Here is a 6693-nt window from a genome sequence, read left to right as displayed (position 1 = left end):
GAATGGAATACAGAGGCAATATGCACTCATGGAAATGTTTCTCTTTCCTTGTCTATTTGGCAAACTTCTAGTTATTCTTAGAAACTGTTCACATGGTGCCTCCTCTAGAAAGTCTTCCATTCCTTTCCTCCGAATGCACAACATAACAGTTACTCTCTGCTCTTTTTTAGTTCTACAACTAGTACCTAGCTTTCTATTATTGTATATTTAACACTTAGAGCTATCTGCTTACAAGTGTGTTTTCTCTGGTATGGCTAATTAAAGAAAAATATCATGTATTTCATCTTTATGTCTTCACCTAGAGCAGAGTGCTTAGAACAGAATATTGCCTAAAAATTAGTTTGTCTATGGAATAGAGGAACTGATGTATGCATTTACAAAAATGGATGTAAAATTAAGAGCAATTTTCCAATGTGAAAAGCATTCTTGAAAACAGGATCAAAGCCTTTTTATTTCTTTAAATTTTGAAGCCTAGGTAAGAAATATTACAAAGTCTGATGAAGAGGATTTATTAGCAGCTGAACTCCTATTAAAAGAATGTCAAGTTTCCATGGAGTGGAATAATACCCTTAAGAAGGACAAAGCTCCTATACTACGGAGTGTCCTGAGCTAGTTCTACCCACTAATCAGCATCAATACAATAAAGGGTATGTCAGCACTTTTCTAATGAGGCAGCTGCCCATAGTTACAATATGATTATATCAGCTCACGTTGTAAAAAATGTTCAAAACATCTACTGTTAGAATCAGTCAGTATTAACTATTACATAGCATTAAATTAAGCATATGCTTGCACATTAAATACATTCATACACAGATTGGATATCTATATCTACTTTAATAAAAGTAAAAGTAATTTTACTTTTCTAGATATAAGATATGGTTAGCCAAAAGCAGTCCTACTGCAAATAACTGCTCTTACATTTTCGCAACCCATAGGCTCATGCAGTTAAAGAATGATACCATAAAAAAATACTACAGGGGGTTGGGGGCTGGAAGAAGGGAGTGAAGGGTTAAAAGAGTACAAATTACTAGTTAATAGGTGGTCAGGTGATGGGGAGCACGGCATAGGGAATGCAGTCAGCATTAATGTAATGGCTTGGTGGAGAGCTAGAGCAATGATAAGAATAACAGGAGAATCGTTTCATTAACTACATAAATGTCTAACCAAGGTACTGTATTCTTGAAATTAATAATTAAAAAAAATGCTAAAAAAAAAAAAAAGTACTACAAAAGTAGAATAAATGATGCCCAACGTTAACGCCAGTGCACACCCAGATGAAGAATTACAGGATGGTCTGTGTTTGGAATGATTACTATATTCATAGCCTGACCCCGAGCTTTTATGGTCCAACATTTCAGCTCCATATCTATAGTCATTTCTACTAAGCTCTCGGGTATTGAATCGAGCTAATCAAAATGAACAAAGAAAAATGTATAAACAGGAATGTAAATGTATTGCTGACTATATATCTTCCTAGTGGTCTGAGTTCTCATTTTTCTTTTAGGACATGACCTTCCAGAGCCATGTACCTGGAATGTTCAGTCAGAAATCCTAAATTTTGTTGGTAAACTTCTTGCCCACTCCTTCCTTTGTATCTTAGCAAACAGAATATAACAAAACTCTGAAGCCTATTCTCCTAGCTCTAAAAATTAAATGGTGCATTCTGTCTACCATTCTCTACTTCAAACCTCCTCTGTTGTTTTCCCCTATCCATTTTTTCACTTCTAGGAGCCTCCCTCTCTGCCTGGTTCTATTATCACAATGCTTCTCCAGTGCAGTCATTCAGTGTTCTTCAGACGGCCAGATAGTTCCACACACCACAGTTTGCCTGAAATTAACCCTCTTCCCCACAACTGTCCCTGGTATTAGCTACCCTTCTCCTGCCAGCAACTAGGAATATGCCTTCCTTGTCAGGGAATAGCTGACATGAGACAGAGTCTGAGTTAAGAAATAAGAAGTGTGTAAATTACATAAGAGTTTTATTACATTTTCTGTTGAAAGCAAATTATTATACAAATTTTTAATTAATATAAATATGTCTCTGAAAACTAGTATTTTTTGTTTTCCCTCAGATTTTGTCAACTTCCTAATTCTAAGCCTTCTTGTTTGTTTGTTTGAGATTCCACAGACTATCATTCTTCTCTTAAGCATTCTAGTCTACTAGGCTACAATACAGTTTGGAATTTCCTTTGATCAAAAACAACTACTTCTAAGTCTTGATTCCCCAAAATTTACACTTTAATCTCCTTAATTACATAAAGGATTTTTTTTTTCCACCTCACATTTAATGAATTTCTTCCCACAACAGGGAATAATCTCATCTATGTTGTGTGTGTGTGTGTGTCCTGATAAATTTCTCCTATAGAAAAAAAAAAAAAGACTGGAATGATGGGCCCAAACTGGGATAGTGTTCTGGGTGATTTTGCACAACCCTGAATGTCTGTGAGGAGACATTAATATAGAGTGTGAGAGAAGAGGAATCTGGTGAGAAAGTGAAATAATAAATCTAGCAGATTATACAACTATACCATCAATTGAAAAATGTAAGAAAAGGAGGAACCAGTTATGATTTAGCAAATAGAAGCAGAAAGAATGATGTGACACAGTGGAGGTTGGAGGTATCCTGGAGTAAGTCTCTATATTATTTAAATCAATCTCTCTCTCTCTCTCTCTCTCTCTCTCTCTCTCTCTCTCTCTCTATATATATATATATATATATATATAGAAGGAATATTTATATATATATATATATATAAATTTCCTTTGTTAAATATATATATTAATTTGTTAAATATATATATATTAATCTCTCTCTCTCTCTCTAATTTCCTTTGTTAAATGAGGTAAAGGCAAACATTAACATTCAGAGTTCGGAACTCTAGTTTGTTTTGGCTTGACTGATACCAAAGTTCATTCATTAGCAGTCAACATTAGCTAGCCAGAAAAATATTTTGAAATATTGAACTCTCCTTTCAAAAGAGCTGATTATTCCCTGCAACATGACAATCTTATTAGGAGATAACTATTTTTATTATTGTGTACCTCTGGGTCCTTCCATGATGAGAAACATCAGGATATGTACAATTAAGTCATAGTTCTGAGCCTGACTACAGTAGGAAACATTCTTCATAAAAGTACTTTGTCCTGGACTACGGTGATCTTTTGCTCTAAGGCCCAAAGTGGAGAACTGTTAGGGAAGAAGAAAATCAGATGATAAATATCATTCCTGGTTGCTTTTTTAATGTTACAATTGAATAATTAAAGTTACTTTTGTTTTTAAGGACACATTATTAAAGAATATTTAATTTATTGAAATATGTAGGTGGGTTAGGGATTACTGAAACAGGCACTCTACAAATCAGAGCCTAAATCTATACCCAAAACATGTTTTGCCATAACTATTTGCTAAATTTCATAAATGTACTTATTCTCTTGTATAATTGGTGCTCCAAAATGCTATTTCCTCATGTCCTAAATTTCCTAATTTTCTAAATAACTGAGTTAACATACTTATTCACTTTGTTTTAGTAGCTTTCATAGCACAGAATGAGTGGGTTAACAATATAAATCAAGACTGTTTAAAGTAAATTAAATTTTTATACTCATGGTTGACATTGAGCTAGGTGTCAGTTTTGAATGATCAATATACAAATAAAGAGTGATCAGTTTTTAAACGATTGATTTTTCTACTGTGTGGATTTTTTACACATACAAGGTATGCAAACATCTATAATATAAATTTTTGTACAAATATAATACTCATAATTTAACCTTTCAAAGTGAATTATAAAATATTACGATCACTTTAAATTCCTAAATTCCAAAAGAAATTGGCTTAAGATAAAGAAAGCACACTTACTGAAAAATCTGAAAGTATTTTCCTCATTCTTATAAATGTATATCCTATATTTTCTGCATATAAATATATGACCATTCATCTTTGAGGCAAAAATAAATGAGAAAACATATTCTTCTCAAATGAATACTATTTGAAAATAGTATACCAAAAATTCCAGACAAGAAGTATAATATTTTGAAAGATAAGTACAAAAGCTAAAGACAAACTAAAAATACACAAACAATAACAACTGACATTTGAGGATGAGAACAGAAACGGGACAAGAAAAGGGCAGAAAAGCCAATCAAAAAATGGACAACAGACAATTACAAAAGAGAATGTCTACGTGGTCAATAAGAATATGGAAATGTGCTCAATATCACCAGTTATCAGAGAAATGCAAATTAAAACTTCAATGCAAGACCACAATACATTTGTCAAAACAAGTCAATAAAAGAATAAAAAATACCAAGAGTTGGTGAGGGTAGAGATAACTAATGAACTTCTAGTGGATTGCAAATTGTTAAATCCACTTTGGAAAAAGGTTTAGCAAAATCTACTAAAGCTAAATATATGTATACATCATGGCCCAGATATTCTAAGTTATATTTAAGAGAAATGTGTACGTGAGTTCGCCAAAAACATCTACTAGCATACACATTACAAACACAGACATAATAGCCAAAAACTGAATACAATAGAATGATGAGCTTGTGGTACATCCACCCAATGATATACTACACAGAGATGAGAATGAACAATCTACAGCTATGTGGAACAACATGAATTAACTCTTATCAAACATAATGTTACATGAAAATGTACAAAAAAAGTAATATTATTTCATTTGTAATTGTACAAAACCAGGCAAAACTAAGTTATGCTCTTGTAAATCAGGTTGTAGTTTATTTTTTAGCCAGACTTGATGAGGCAGGAGGACTAGACCTAAAAGAGGACACAACTGAGATTCTGGTAGTGAACAATGACTTGTCCTACAGGCTTGGTTATATCATTATGTTCAGTATGGGAAAATGTATCAAAAAAGTGTTCACTTATGACCTGTGACTGTGTAGAATAATCATTAACTAATAAATTAAAATATGTATCAGTTTGCTAGGGATTCCATAACAGAGTACTATTCAAACTGGGTAGCTTAAACAACAGAAACATCTTTTCTCACAATTCTGGAGGTCAGAAGTCCAAGATTATAGTGTTGGTGGTTAAGGGTAGTTTCTTCTGAGGCCTTTCTCTGTGGCTTGTGGACAGCCATCTCCCTGTGCTCTCATGTGTTCCTTCCTCTATGTGAGTCAGTGTCCATATCTTTTCTTAGAAGGACACAAGTCATACTGGACCTACTCTAATGACCTAATTTAACCTTAATTTCCTCTTTAAAAAGCTTATCTCCAAGTACAGGTACATTCTGAGGTACTGGGGGTTAGGACTTAAAAATATGAATTTTGTGGGAGACACAGTTCAACCCATAACAATATATAATAAGGAAAGTGTAAGAAAGTGAATTTAAAAAAAGGTGAATGAAATGTTTAAAGTGCATTAGGACACAGAAATTATTTTTAAGGATTAAAACCAAAAGTTGATTCTTTCAGATAAAAGGAAAAAGAAAAATTTCCAGCAAAACCAATAAAACAAAAACTAAGTTAAAAAAAAAAAAAGGAAAAAGAGGGCACACAAGTAGAGATATAGTTAGTAGAGATTTTACTTCATTTTATTTTTTATTTTTTTAGGCAAGGCAACCCTTGGTTGCCCTCATAGATTACAAGGACCTCGTCGGTTTACAATCCCTTATTTTTTATGCCTACAGCACCTGGTCTTCCTAGGTAGTCTCCCATCCAAGTACTAACCAGGCCCAACCCTGCTTAGCTTCCGAGATCAGACGGGATCGGGTTTATTCAGGGCAGCATGGCCATAGACAGAGATTCTAAAAATACTGCTGGCAATATTTTTCTAATCTCTCCGTTAATTTAGATTCATGAACAATTTTCTTGGAAAACATAGAGAATATGTATTCCAACTAGCAAACATGGTAAAACAATAATATGAAATAAAGCTGATGAGTATTACATGGGTATGTATTACATTATTTTTTGTACTTTTCTATACGTTTAAGACATTTAACTTTTAGAAAAAAAAAATTTGGTATTATAAAATACAACATTTGTTATGGAGTCAAAGAAAGATTCCCAAGAATGAGTTACAGTATCAGTGGTTAGTATCCTGCTTGCAATGCATGAATGGGTAGGCAATAAGGAATAAGAATTCTTTGCTTTTTGTTTTCTACTGTATTAGAGCAAAAATGACTTCACCAAAATGATGTGAGCTTCAGGTCTCACACTAAAGTGGAAAAATAAACAATTTATGCCTTTTGCATCTTGGCTTTCTTCCAGTGAGTAAAGAAATTTCTGCTCCCTCAGCAGTGCAGTATTTACAGAGACATAAGACTTGCTTCAAGAAATTCCCTAGAGATCTTTAATTCTTAACTACTAACATATTTTCTTTTGGTTATTTTGTTTATTTAAGCATATACTTATGAATTACCATACTTTAAATCTGCTTAACTAGGTCTTGCTTTTTATTTTTTAGTGATCCCTAATTTTATGTTTTATTTATTTATTGTCTCTTCATTTATTTAACAAGCACTGATTGAACCTTTGCTATCCATTAAGCACAATGCTGGATGCTATGCAACTGGGAAGCAAGATGTACCTGTTGCTTATCCTTAGATAATTCAGTGATTCTCACACTTTAGCTGGCATCAGAATCTCCCAGAAGCTGTTAAAATACAGATTGCCAAGCAGCTTCTTCAGAGTTTCTCATTTAGTAGGTCCGTGGTCCCA

General features: G+C 33.3%; 1 non-coding gene across 1 annotated transcript; it reads right to left on the bottom strand.

Annotated features, from left to right (window-relative positions):
* Positions 1-5651: 5651 nt before the first annotated feature.
* On the bottom strand, positions 5652-5770 carry LOC111732126. Its single transcript, XR_002777436.1, has one exon. It is a non-coding gene; the product is annotated as a 5S ribosomal RNA (ribosomal RNA).
* Positions 5771-6693: the final 923 nt, after the last annotated feature.

The sequence above is a fragment of the Pteropus vampyrus genome, unplaced genomic scaffold (genome assembly GCF_000151845.1).
Source record: "Pteropus vampyrus isolate Shadow unplaced genomic scaffold, Pvam_2.0 Scaffold11, whole genome shotgun sequence".
Classification (NCBI taxonomy): Eukaryota; Metazoa; Chordata; class Mammalia; order Chiroptera; family Pteropodidae; genus Pteropus; species Pteropus vampyrus.
Note: the sequence above shows the minus strand (reverse complement) of the source record. Positions and strands in the feature narration are given on the sequence as shown.